The sequence below is a fragment of the Harpia harpyja genome, chromosome 22, assembly GCF_026419915.1.
Source record: "Harpia harpyja isolate bHarHar1 chromosome 22, bHarHar1 primary haplotype, whole genome shotgun sequence".
Taxonomy (NCBI): domain Eukaryota; kingdom Metazoa; phylum Chordata; class Aves; order Accipitriformes; family Accipitridae; genus Harpia; species Harpia harpyja.
The window spans coordinates 8,609,411-8,623,659 of NC_068961.1; the positions used below are offsets into that span (position 1 = coordinate 8,609,411).

At 43.1% G+C, this 14,249-nt stretch overlaps 1 protein-coding gene across 2 annotated transcripts in view; it reads left to right on the forward strand.

Annotated features, from left to right (window-relative positions):
• The window catches only part of ZBED1 (zinc finger BED-type containing 1), a 58,953-nt gene that overhangs the window by 19,262 nt on the left and 25,442 nt on the right, over window positions 1-14,249 (forward strand). Inside the window, exon 2 of one of the 2 annotated variants that reach the window (XR_008232929.1) lies at window positions 9,026-9,240. The exons of the other annotated variant lie outside the window; for it this stretch is intronic. The gene's annotated coding sequence lies outside the window, so the exon portion shown is untranslated. Of the gene's footprint in view, window positions 1-9,025; window positions 9,241-14,249 lie in introns of those variants that run through there. 2 annotated transcript variants of the gene reach the window in all.

Genomic DNA, 14,249 nt, shown 5'->3' on the forward strand with positions numbered 1-14,249 from the left:
TGTTGCCACTTCCCAGACTTGGGTTCATATCACAGAGCTGTCCCAGCCAGCGTGAGATGGCTTCTCTTTGGGCAGCACAGGATGCAGTCCAGAAGCCCTCCTGTGTGCTCCAGCTGTCATTTACTAGTGATACTGGTCACACACAGCTGCCAGAAAAATATGGCTATCTTTTGGAAGTTACAGAATTTTCCAAAAGCGTCAACTGTAAGTGCTTCAAGCTCTAACTAGCTCTGAACCGACTCCAAATTGTTGCTTAGGACTGAATCCACAGAAGTGATTTTTCCCGTGTTTTATAGGATTTTTGGCTGTATGAAGCAATCATTGATGTCTCCAGAAACTTCACCTGTGAACTCTGTCTCATTATGACATTTGTGCAGCTTGTGTACCAGCAACTGAAGCTCCCTATCGTGGGTATTTTATGAGACATCTGATGACTCTTCTTTATCTAGAAACATCCTGTACTTGATAATATTTTTAGCTCTAAAAGTGTATAGCAGTAGCTGTAAAAATTAATTTAATTAAGGTTAGTATCAGGAAAATACTAACGTCTTCATATTTTGTTTTCCTATAATTTGCGAATTTGTGTCATTATAGATACAGATAATTCTGCAATTCTCCTCTTTATGAGGCTGTAGCTCTAATCTACAAGGCAGTTGGATGCTTGCCGTCAACTCAGATTAGTCCAAGATTTCACTTTGATTTTTTCCATTATATTACACAATATTTTTCAATTTCACTTTGATTTTTTCCATTATATTACACAATATTTTTCAATTTCAATGATCAAATACAGTATTTCAGTGATCAAAGTTTTCACCCAGTGTAGCCAAGTATTAGAGAGAAGTATCCTCTGGATTGCTGTTATTCAACCAAATGATTATTTTTATATTAAAAATGCACAATATTTTGTGGGCACGGCCATAAAAAGATGCAAAGGGCAGTAGTCGTGCATGTCCCATTGAACTTCAAAGGAAACCGATGCCAAAAAATGTCAGGATACTTTAGGCATTCCAGTATATTGGGCAGTAAAAGAACAGCAATAAACACCAGATTATTGAGAATTCAAATGGGATGTTTATAGCGTCTGTCAAAAAGAATAAAGAAGTGGGGTAATCTTGTACCAACAGAACTGCATACCAATTGCAGCAGATTATCTAATTATAAAAAAATTAAGTAAAAAAGACCTGCACATGGTCTTTAGGCCCAAATAGTCTACATGTCAGAATAACGGTCTGATCCTCTATAATGAATTTTGAAAAGCTGTAACCAGCTGGGAAATTGCTGAAGACAAATGCCTGTATAGCTTGCTAAAGAGATGATAAATCTGTAAATAGACAAGAGAGGTGTAGGGGAGAAAGGGTTCAATTCTTCAAAAAATTGAAGCAAGGAATCCCACCATTACTGTTCAGTAAGTTGCATGTTTACCTGTGGTTAATTACTGATACAAATGGTAGAAGAGGATGTCTTTGAATATCTGAAGTATGAAAGAATGGTCACCAGCACACATATGAATTTCCAAAGATAAAATCATATTGGATAATGTCACATTTTTCTGAGGAAATTAAAAAAAAAAGAATTACTGGAGATCGTAGTATGTCTAGAGTGTAATAAAATATTTGATACTGTGTCTCACAAAGCACTGTGTTGAGAAAGAGGAGATTGGTTTCGGTACAGTGAACACTTGTACCAGCATTGACAAACAGCTTACTGGAGGACTGTATGAAAGGTGGCAGGTGTTAGGAATTAGACAGGGACGTTTTCAGTGAGAGATCTGAAAATAAATTACAGGGCATACTTTATTTAACATCTCATGTGTGGTCGGCTTTGACTACAGATTCCTTTGGTCAGGAACATCCTTGGTCTTGTGTTTCCCTGGCCCGTAGTAGACTTCCCTTGGGAACAGGGTGGTAATAATAATTGATTAGAAAATCAAGGATGTATTTTGGAAATTTCACTTTCCCCATTTGCAAGACAAAATTTGCTGCGCAGGGTTTAGTTTAGGCTAATCTCTAATAAAGTTCAGGGGATTCTTCCACTGGATCTATTATGTGGGATTCATAAAGGCTGATTTTTAGGATGGCCACTCTTCCTTGGATCTTGTTTTGAGTGGCAACAGGAGAGATCTCCATTCAGCATCTGATTTAATTACTTTGGGCCACCATCTAGAAAGGTTCTGTCACTCTCCGTCAGCAAAACAGGAAACTTGGAGATCTTACTCTTTAGGCTAATCAAAGGCACATAAACAAGTCCTAGTCCTGATGAAGTCAGTTCAAACCTTCTCAGATTATATTTGGATGAAGTTTGGGCAGATGTGTCACAGTACTGCACCGCCGAGGTAACTTAACAGGGGCTGATTTCTAAGAAATGGTCTGAACTTAACATCAGAGGAGGGAGTTTGCCATTGTTATTTGGAGAAATCTGTAAGTACACCAGCTACCTCCATTAGCAACACTGATAGGAAAATTTCAGCTACCTTAAAATGTAAAGTTTGTCAACTCCTTAAATTCAAGCAGAGTGGAAATAAATTTTTCCAGGCAATCAATATCTCAAGCTGGTATGGTAGATTGGACTCCAGCAGAAGTGAAAACTCTCCTCTGAAAGCACTTGGTACAGCAGTCAGAAAGCCAGGCTGTTCCCACCGCCTAGTTCAGTTTCCATCCTTTGGCACCAAGGAAAAATCTAAGGACGAAAGGTGCAACGCCTGAGCTGTGACGGTATTGCACGGCAGTGGTGCGTTGACAGCGGTTCCTTGGTGACGAAATGAACTCCAAAGGCCAGCCCAAGCAAGTGGCTGGTACCTTCCACCCAGGATGTGTCAACAGCAGCATCTCCCTCTGGATCGTAAGTGAGAAGAGCACAAAACCGACTTGGGGCAGAAAATGGTAATGACCTAACATCGCTGTGTGACTTGGCAAACCAAAAAGACCCCCAAAGAGCTCTTTTTAGTTCAAAAGGCTTTAATATTAACCCTGCAGAAGTCACAACTGTAAACACTACTTGCTGATAAGATAATTGTCACGCACAGAAAAAAACAAAGACCGATGCCTCCACGGCCTGGGCATCCTACCTCAGCGTCTGGAGTCTGCAAGAGGCTGCTTCTTGAAGACACTGACAGTACCGTGACGATGTCTGCACACCTGAGGATCCGGCTGTCATCAGGGTTTCTAGGCCAAGCATATCCCATCAGATTTGTATGTGGAATAATATAAAAACTGTAGAAGACTCAACAACATAAATTTACATATTAAATGCATAGTCAAGCTAATTGGCAAGAAAGTAAAAATACACTGACCAAGTCATCTGCCTTGAAAGGTACAAAGAACAGTGAGGGAGATGAGGTTTTTCAGACTGTTTCCTCTTCAGAGGACTACGTTTAGCAACTGAAAAACCACGGCGAGTGTCCGTGAAGGGCAGTGGAACAAGCATTGATTTGCATAGTACGTAGTCTGAGCAGAGTGAGTTGGGCTGTTGGGAGCTGGTATGAGCCTATGATGGATTCTTCCTTCGTGCCTCTTTATTTCTGAAATAAAAATAAAGAGGAAGGGTAATTATGCTTTAGCGTGGGATAGACTAAGCAAGTCAACAGCTGAGTTGTTTCTGCTCTTCATATGGTTCTTTAATGTACAGGGTGGCTGACCTTTCTGACCATTTTTTCCACTGAAATAAGGATTTGCTTGTTATTGGTTATATGTGACTGGTAGGACTTGTGATTTCTGATTCTAGCAACTATGGATTCAGTAATGCTAGAAGTACTATTTCTATTTTATTTAATAATCTTTAGGAAAAATAATTGTCAAATCGGTATTTTTCTGAAAAGGGAAAAAATAAAAAAAAGGTATTTTATTAAATATATTAGAGAGAAACCTCTGTAAAAGCTTGCAATATGAACATAATGGAAGGTAAACCAGAACAAAATAAATCTACCCTCTAGTAAAAGACTCAAGCGCTAAGAGTTGTATGTTTTCAAAGAATCTTACAAATAGCAATCAATTTTTATAATCCTATGGTTTTATCTATTTGTTTATTTCACAAATTGTAACATCAGGGTTTTTTTACAACATTAATTAAAAATACAATTTTTTTCCTTCCTCTTCCTTCTTCCTAGAGGAACACCAATGAATGCCAAGTTTTTTTCTGAGATGCATAGAGGTCCCATTGACTTTAGTGAGAGCTTAATATCTACCCTTTGATGAGAGAATTTGGTCCTAAGATGTGTCCAATTAAAGAAGTGTCCAAAGGAAGATTAACTTCATAAAGAAGCTTCCATGAGAATTATCAGTGAACTGCAGTGATTTTTTTCACCCAGTCAGTACTTTGTTATTTCTGAAGCCCAGTGGTTTCACTGAATGTGTAACATTCATTAAAAAGCAACATGCTAATCAGAGTACTCTTGTTTTATGTTAGGTTTTCCTTTTTTATTACTGTGCTAGCTGACATTTTACCTGACATAGCTAGAAATTTTTCACTTTGGATCTTTTGTCAGGCTGAGCGCATGTGAGCGCTCCATGGTTTTCATCAGAAAAATGAGGTGGCGTGTTGCTGCCCCTGTGACGAGGGAGACCCTGGGGCTCTGTGGAGCATTACTGAAGTCACTGGACCTCTGTGAAAACTCTGGTTCCGTCTTTTCAATTTCCTTTGAATCGTCTGCAAGTTCCTGAAAGCTGTGATAACCCAACTGTAGCTTCAGAGCAGTGTGAGAAACCTTGGCGTGTGTGGCTCCCATCAGAAAACTAGATCTAGTCAAAAGAAGAAACCCAAACAAAAGAAGAAACCCAAACAAATAAAAATGTGATGTAAAAATATATTTAAAATGGCTTAAATGACTAGTCCCTGTGTTGATGAAAACACACTGAAAATGTAAAAGGGAAATTGCTGTTAGTGCTGTGACAGTGATGACAGCTGTCATGATTGTGTTTGATTAGATTCTGTTGTTTTTAAAACCCTCAACTTTGACTTTCTAATTACATCTGATTACATTAGCCTCCCCATACTTTTAGGAAAAGTGTGTGTCTAGTGATCAGGACTGTAGAAAAAAGGTGGCATCTTACTCTACTGAAAGGTTCACAGACTAGGTAACAGATTTTTTTAAAAAATCCCCCAAATACTAATTTTTAAGAATGCTATTGTTTTTTAAACATGCTATTTTGAGCCAGGTGCCTGCTAAAATAAATCGGGCTTGCCCGAGCCTAAGGCTGACGTTCAGATGATGCTTTGGGATGGACTCTCCTGCCCGGGCAGGGCCGGTGGCGAGAGGCAGGATTCGGGGAGAGCCTCCAGAGGGAGATGCTGCCCAGCGAACTTGCCGCCTTGGCGGGGAGAAGCACCAGCTCCCTGGAAGCCCCCCAGCCCCTGCTCCCCACTTGTTGCACTCATTGCTAGCCTTAGGAAAACGGCTTCACCAGGCTCCTGGGGTTTGGGTGCAAGCCAAGTGCCGCTTTAACTCACGGCCCCGAGCGCTTGGCTCCAACAGCGCTGCTTCACCGGCATACGTCGCTGGTGAATTTTATCCCCCACGCTTGCGTTCTCACTCCTCTGAGCGCCGTTTGCAAGGTTGAAAACTGAACGAGGTACTCGGCATTAAAAAGGTTTCTTCACTGTATTCAAGTGCTTACTTTTACGAAACCCCGTCTTTAGTTGGCACTTGTTTGACGTCGCTGAGTGTCTGGCTGAGACTCCAAGGGCAATGCCTGGGCTGCCCGCGGGAAGGGGACCTCCGCAGCACCGGAGCAGAACGAGAGCAGGACATGCCCCAGCACCAGTGGTGGCCTGCTGAGGAGCACCTTATATTTTTCAGGATTGCGTGGTTGGGAACTTTTGCAGTAAGTCATATATCTGTTACTCTTCAGCGCTTGCTCGGGCACAGGCTGTGTGCTGAAGTTTGGCTGGAAAGCGGGAATATTACTATCCTACTTGGCAGTTTGGCAACACACTGAAAATCCCACCATCAGCAATCAGCCTTTCTGTGTGAGCATGTCCCTGCTAACTACATTGGTTCAGATAAGCTTGTCAAGCAATGGAGACTGACATTTTCTCCTGGAGAGAGCTGCCTTTATTTGGGAAAGTTATCAGATACTAGAATGATTCATCTGCTACTTCAGTCTAGCCGTTCGGTTTTCCTTCAAGTCAAATCAAACAGTTGCTATTGGCATGAAAAACAGGGAAGGCAGGCAGAGTAAGAGAAAGAACACCTTATAATTAAAATCAGGCTTGATCTTATACCTTACTTCATTATACTACTGAAGAAAATGGCAGGTTTTCCTTCCAAATACTTAGACACTCCAAGCAATATTCAGCTGTAGCAACACCGCTTTAGACAAGCAAGAGCTAGTATTACAGTAGGAAGATTAGCTAGGTATTTTTAAATGCTCTTAATCTTAAATGGCAACATAATCTTTGAAAAAAATTCAGTGTAGGCCTCAAAAAAATTGACATCGGCATAGTCATGAAGTGGCAGCTGACCTGCGAGTGTGGTGTTGCCTAGCAATCCCTCACCATCAGGCAAATTGGGAAAGTGGGTTAGAGTGATTTATGCCAGGGAAGAGATAAATGCTAATTTTCTCCAGAAGGTTCTGGTTTCTGTGGTTATTAGGAAGGATATTAGCTCATAACCCCTTCTTCTTCCTTTTTTCTTTTTCTAACAAGTTGAAAGGCATTTTGAAACAGATCATCAGTTCAAAGAAAAGTCTGCGAGAACGCAAGTGCATTTGCTTCCAGAACACTAATTTAACAAACGGTTGATATAACCAATAAGTTTGGAGGGAAAGAATAATAAATAAGACAAAGGGAATGTTATTTTAATGCTTCCCTGAAAGTTTTCATGGCCACTTTGATTTCTGGATCAGCTACCGGAGTCCTGACCCTGCCACAGAGTCCCTGCAGGTGGGATGCTGAACCTGCCTGGAGTCCCGCTGCTGTCAGAGGCCGTGCCAGCCCACCTGAGCTCACCGCAGGACCCAGGCCTGAATTAACTAGCGGTCTGGGTCGAGACAGATGAGATATAGGTAGAAAAAGCTCACATGCTCGCTGGCTCAGGTCATTGGGGAGCTCTTGTACCGATGCATTGTGATGGAAAAGGAGTATTTTGAATTTGGAAATTTGGTGGCAGAGGTTGAGAGTTTGATGGAGATAAGCTTCTTTCTCCCTCCTCATGTTTTGATGTACGATCCACTCTTCACGCTTCCACAGCAGCAGATAAGGAAGGGGGAGGCATTTTGCATCACCCTGGTTGCCTGGTCCGGGCAGACCTTTTACTGAACATGAGCAGTAATGTGAAAGCTTTGTCCATCAGACTTTCTGGTTCTGCTGCAGAAGAGGCAGGATGCCATGATGCCTTCTGGTGTACTGTGTGGCTGACAGGACGTCTTTCCACTGTTTGTGATAGAGGTGCTCTCTCTTGCTTTTCCTGGAGATTTTTCCTGTCTGTTACAAATCACAAGAAGGGTAGTCGTGGTTCCATCTCCTCCCCATCCCTTGAAAACACTGGTAGCCAGGCAGTTACTGCACTTCCATAGTGTAGGGGCTATAGGTGTGGCAAGCCTCTTTCTTTGTGTAAAACACATAAATTCCCTGTACTCCCTCCCACTTAGATGTGCACAAAGCTCAAACCCAGACGGAGCTCTCACTTCCAAAAGTTTCTGTATGGAATTGATGTTGCACCCTAATAAGTTGAGCTTGTAGCACCCCAGAAATATATCCACCCAACTGAGAGGTGCAGCATGTTTGCTATGTGTGACACGTGAGCTGCTCTATACAAAGGTGTTGAGAACTGAAGGATAGAACAGGTTAGAGTAGGTGGAATATTCAGGACTGTAATACGTATATTGTGTGATGGATTTCCATGGAAGGTATTACCAAATGTAGTAGCTGCCCTTAGAAAATAAGCACAATAGCTTTTCATTTGCTGGTTATTTCAGCACACGGTCAAAGAGTGAAAAGAATTTAATACCTCTGTTGCTTAATCTGGAACTCTGACATTTCTATAGCCGATGACAAATGATTTTCCAGGCACATTTCTGAGTTTATTTAAACTGAGAGGTAGCTGTTATCTTTCTGAAATGTCAGAATACTTGTCTGAGGAATACAGATACTCCTCTCCTTTAAGTGGCATTAAGTATGTGAGAGCAGGATGCACAGGGTCAAATACAGACCTCTGTGCAATAAACAACTTCCAAGTCATAAACCATCTCTTTATATAAGTATCCAAAAAGTTTTCAGCATGTTTTTGTCTTGACCTTTTAACACAGGCAATAGTACTTCTGCTTGCTAGGCAACTGATTTTTGCTCGTCTCTTGAGAGGTTAAAATGAAATAGCAGTGATTTTTTACCACTGCTTCAGAGGACTGCAGAAAAAAAAGTTATTTAATCAGAAAGCATAGCTTCAGGAAATTACCAACTGCTATTATGAAAATAACTGAAAATATTTCAGAATCCCCCACCATTACAATTGGGACTGCTTGCCAGTGTACCATTTTAATGATAATTTTGAGAGGAGATGAAGCCTGACAACACGTATCATGACAGGGAAATCAGAGTTGCATCCAGAGAGAGCAATTTCAGGCAGGAAGCAGTGGGAGAGTTTCACAGTTCCTTTCAGATAAGAAACGTAAGCAACATACAAATGTGAAAAATAAATTAAAATGCAATGTAAAAACTTCTCTCCTAAGTAAGGTAGTGAAGAAAATCCCCCACAAAATGTACCTAAAACTTGCTGTGGATGTGTGTTTTACCACTGTCATCACTGGAGCTTCCTGTGACTTTGACAATAAAAACCAGAACCAAACGCTATGAATGATTTAGTAATGCTGAGTGAAGTGACTATGCATGTTTTATAAATATTCATTAAGACAGATTTAGCTAAGCTGCCAAAATCGTTAATTTCAATGGGGAGAGCAGGCTTCTGTTTGACCCCCAAGTAACAGGGAGAAAAGGAACTTCCTTACTTATAAGTAACAATAAAACATTTAAATCCAAAGTTCATACAAAGTCTAATCATATTCCCATCTTCATACAGACTTTGCTTTTGCAGGGTACTGTGCAAGCTTCCCGTTCTCAGATGAACTATGCAAAACTGCATCAGTGTATCTGCCTAACGAATGTTCCCTGAAGAACCATGAAGATCCGGACAGTGTTTGCACGGGCATCCCGTTAGCTTGCACGCATCGTCTGTGCCCTCAGTGCCCGATTCACGGCTGTAACCTGCTTCCTTCCGCGCTCCGCTCGAGCGATGGGCAGGCTGGTCGAGGCTGCAGAAGCAGGCATCTGGCTCTGGGGTCTGCACTGCAGTCTTCTTCCTTCATCAAGACGGCAGTCATCACGCACGGTCATTAGCTGCTTGCCCTTCCCCAGCCTGGAAAAGGCCCCTACGGAGCAAGACGTGCCTTTGAACTGAAGTGAGAAGATGGACAACAAGGCGCAGAGTGTTCCTGGGTTTGCCGAAAACATTTTACTTACCAAATGGCGCAGCCTTGGCGGGCTGAGAGACCTTTCGCAGAGAGGAACTGTGGAACAGGAAATCTGGGCTCGTTTCGCTGTGCATGTCAGGCTGCGGCCAAAACCAGAGTAGCTGTGCTAACATGTGAAAAGTCATCTGATAAAAGGCTGCTGCCAAAGAGGCACAACTCGGAGGAGGAATAGCCTCAATACGTTCGTTTTCTTGGTTTTGGTTCCAGAAGATGCCTCTGTCTCATGACTGTAATAATACTCAATCGTCATGCTATAATTAAGGGCTTTTCGTGTTATCATTTGTAGAACTGATTACTTTGGGCTATACCGTGCTCATGCTGAGCTTCCTGGCAAAATTCCCACTGACATCAGTAAGAGAAGGATTGGACCTTTCCTCAGCAGTTTACCGCTATTGTTTGACAATACCATGCTTTTCAGATAGTTTGCAGTGGAGATTAAATATTTAGACTCTTAATTCTTGGAATATTAAAATGGCACTGTAGAGATAACATGCTGTTTCTCAGAAGCCTGAGTTTGTTCTGGTCATTATTGCTTCCAAGGAATACAACACCAAAGCAAGGCATGAACACGTATGAAAAAGATTTTACCCAAGAGGCTGAAAACGATAGACTCTTAAGGCATGAAAAATAGGAAGGAAGATGAAAGATTTTATATTGCAGATGATATAGCAACATTCGCTTGCTTTTTCTTCCAGTAAAAAAATAACCAATTAGGCAGTCAAACCCACTAAAACTTCAAAAGATAATACACCCACAGATTTATTCATTCTTTTTAAAAAACGTACTTCCATCTTTTTAGCCAAGTTTTGCCCTTAACTCTGATGGCACTGGGATGCCCAGGAGATTAGTAGGATCTGAAAAAGCATTGGACATTTATAGGGATAGCCAGAGCACACATGATATGAGCTCTATAAGCTCTTGTTTGTGAAGGTTAAGAGCTTGCTTTTCGAGTATTGAATTTATGTATGTAATTCATTTTGATTTGAGCTGGAGTTCAGGGCGTGCAGCGGTGTTAGGGAACAGACCTTCATTTCCTGTCACAAGGGCCGAGTGCCGCTGCATTCAGATACTCTTGCTTTTCCTAATTTGCACTGCAGTAGCAATTAAGGGACACCATTACAGACAACGATCCCATTGTACTAGAAATAACAGTCGTTCATTACTCCGGAGGCCTTCGACTCTAAAGCCAAGGCAATTATTGGAGACAGTTTATTGAGAAGTGAAGAGCCAATTCCCGCAGCGCCCGTCTTCCGGCACCAAGCGCGGGTGCCTGGATGCGGAGGCCGCTCCGTGGAGACCCTCCGCCCGGCCGACACGCGGGCGGGCCGCTGGCCGCAGTGGCGGAGGAGCCCGCGTGTTGGGCAAGGGGACACGGCGGCTTTCCCTCTAGGGACCGTGTCGGTCGGGGCCGGGGAGCCCGGCCTGCTGGCGTGGGGGACAGGCGAGCACCGGGCTGTGTTGGGTAGGAGACGCGTCGCTGCCAAACAGTATTTCTCCCTCCTGGCGGCAAAGCTTTGGTTGCAGTTCCCCGTCAGGAGACCGGCAGGATATTCTGTGCTGCAGATGGAGTCTTCAGGGAGCTAGGCGTCCGTGAGCGTGTTCAGGAGAGCTGGTCGCCTCCTGGTCCGGCTGAGGCGTCTCCACGAGGGTGTCGCAGGAGACGTCCCGCCCGAGCACCCGGTTTCCAGCCATGGAGGAGCGGATGAAGGCGTTGCAGAGACGGGTCAGGGAGCGTGGGAGCGCACCGCCACCTCCCAGCGCAGGCATCGCCTTTGTGGGTACGCAACGCGGCTGCGCCTACGCTACCCTGCGCTGCGCTGTGCCGTAGGGCCTGTATGTTTCCGTGTTTCTTAAGGACTGTGCTTCACAAATACTTCCAAAAAGGCCCGATCGTAACTAACAGTTGCAGGAATGTTCCAAATACGGCGGATGGCACGTGGATTTTTGCGGCTACGTCTGCGCCAGGTCAGCAGAAGCAGGCTGGAGGAAAAGGGAGCTGGTACTCCAGGGGGTTTTACTTTGGACCATCTTGATGGCACGGCCCGAATACCCGCGCACCCGAGGAGGGTCTCGTGGAGGGCCCCCCTCTTCTGCCGCAGCCCAGACGGCTCCGGGGTGCAAGCCGGGCAGGCTGCTGGGACGGGCGGGAGCTCTGCCTCGGGAAGAGAGCTCCTTGATGGGAGCGAAAAGACTCGTGAAGGTGCACCGCCCGGTGCCCGCACTCCCACGTGCGTGAATTGTGTTGTCAGAAATACCCTGAAAATCTGCTTTTACACACGGCGCTTCAGCTGGCACATCTCTTCTGTGAGCTGATGCGCTGAGCTGTTTTTCAAGAGGCACGGTAGTCTGAAGCACAGCGTAAGACCCAGGGCTACACTGCTTCTAATCCTAGCTCTCTCCTTAAATGCACAGCTCTCCTTGTCCGTCATTCTATCTGCTTACTCGCCTCGCTTGGATTTTATGAGGATTCAATTTTGCACGTTAGTGTGCAGAGATGTGAAGGTTTCCGTATAACTAGGCACTGTAAAAAAAACCCCCAAATACAGTAATAAAGCTGCTTTGTCATCATACTAATGTAAAGGAAGGAAGGAAGTGAGAAGGAAAGACAAACCGCATGGTCAGGATATTGTCAAAGAGAAGAGGTGCTGAAAGGTGTCAAAACTTAGCTAGTAAAACAATAGTGGCTGGAAAAGTATACTGTCAGCAAATAATTTTTTTTTTTTCAAAATGCAATGGCAGCTAGAATATGCAAGCCTACATATTGTAGGCTATTGGTATTCACAGCTTATGCTTTTCATTTGAGCAATTTTCCTTAATTTTTATTTTCTTCTTGTGTGTGTGACTTATGCAAGACACATTTATTCTAATATAGCTTTCAGTCATTTAAATCTTTTGCTCCATTGTTTCTAACATCAGACATCTCGGCACTGGGATCTTAGCAAAGCATAATATGGCTCTAATTTTATAAGCTAACGTTTGTTTGACCTGTTCCTTTCTTGGTTAGGTTATGAGAGTAGAGAAAAATAGACTATTGATATTCAAAGAAAAGTAAGTATGGAAAGTTTAAGATTTTTCCAGTAAACCGTTCAAGTATGAGCTCAAATCTTTTTTTGTATACAAGACTCTTTTTTTCTTATGTATTGCCTCTCTTTGTATGACTATGTCTAGAGATAGTCACATCCGCAGGTGAGAGCTGAGAGGATTTAAGGGGAAGAACAGGCCGTTTGGAACATTTTTTTCAGTTTATACATTTACAACGTGATTTAGCTGTACCTGCCAGCTCTGCAGCTTGATGCTGGCTACACAAGTCAACTGGCATTTTTCTAGCTGCTGTCCCATGGGATTTACGGTTCTGCAGGCCAAATCCGCCTTCCAGTTACACCTCTGCAACACCAACGACAGTTCATGGTGTTGCACGAGGGTAATGGAAGATATCATTTGGCCTGCAGTTATGTGGAATCACGTGATGCTTTTATTTAATTTTTATTTTTTTCCTAGGGTCACTTTCTGGAGCAAAACCACAGCTTAATTACAGGGCACTGTGGTCAGTAAATAAATCTGAGGCTCAAAGGTGGTGTTGCAGAGATTAGTGATAAAGCAGAGCAATCCCAGTTTGGAGGAGAGATCCTCTACAGCATTTACATTTTAGTTATCGCTGCTTTTTTTCGTTCTTGGGAAACCTGCTCCAAAAGCAGGCTGGCCACTCAGAGGGCTGAAAAGGCTCCCAAGGCTTTAGAAGATGGAGGATCGGCTCCCAGGTTGCTCAAAAGACACCACTGGAGAGAAAACAAGGCCTTTTCATTACAATTAATGGAGGGAAACGTTTTTGTGTTGGACGGTGATTTCGGCTGCTGTTTTGTTTTCTGTTTGTCATCTACTGTTACAGACCCGAAAGGGTGCTGGGTATTTCCAGCCAGCCCGCCCTCCCCAGCCTCCCTTCTTCAATATTCTCGAATATTCTGCCCACCTCTGCCCTTTCTTTTCACGTTGCAGTCGGGTGTCGTGTCCAAAGAGAACCAAAACCTACCGACATGTGTTTCACGAACTTGCCGGGCTTTGAGTCTTGCCCTTCATGCGTTACCAGAGAAAATTCTCAGCCTGAGCATTTTAAGTACTCGTAAAGATATTAACAGCTGCAAACTAGCTTTTGACAGAAGGTTTGCAGCCTGGCCGTAGCACCAGGACTTTCATGGAAATAGTTGGCAGTATGGGCCATGAGACCGTGCAGCCCCTTTCTCCTTCCTTGAGCTGGACTGTGTCCACTGCTGGGGTTTTTACCACTCTGCGACACAGAAAATGACAGGCGAAGTTGAAACTTCATTTTAAGCCTTTAACTTCTCATGTCATTTGACTATACCTTCTAATGAAAGTGATTTATGATACTGGCTTTGCCCTCCTTGGTCTGCTAGGAGATGAAGCAATGCCTGACAGGGGTATCCATCTTCATTGCTGCTATTTTTGATTGGAATTGGTGGGTGCTAAAGATGCAGGAGACAGTAACGGTGCCTTTTGGAATATTAGGAGGTGAAGAAATACACTTGAGGAACTGGCAGATTATCAGAGGGGAAAAAAAAATCAGAAAAAAATCTCTGCTAGGAAATCAATGTTTGTTTGCTGACTCTACTAATTAGTCCATACGGGTTTTGTCATGTAATTGTCACTACATATATTTCTTTCTAGATGCATACTAAGGCTTATTTCTTAGATTTGAATATTTTCAATGAGTTTATTCTATAAGCAAATAAAAAAGGACACTGACAAATAGGGAAAGCCTAAAACTTTGCAAAC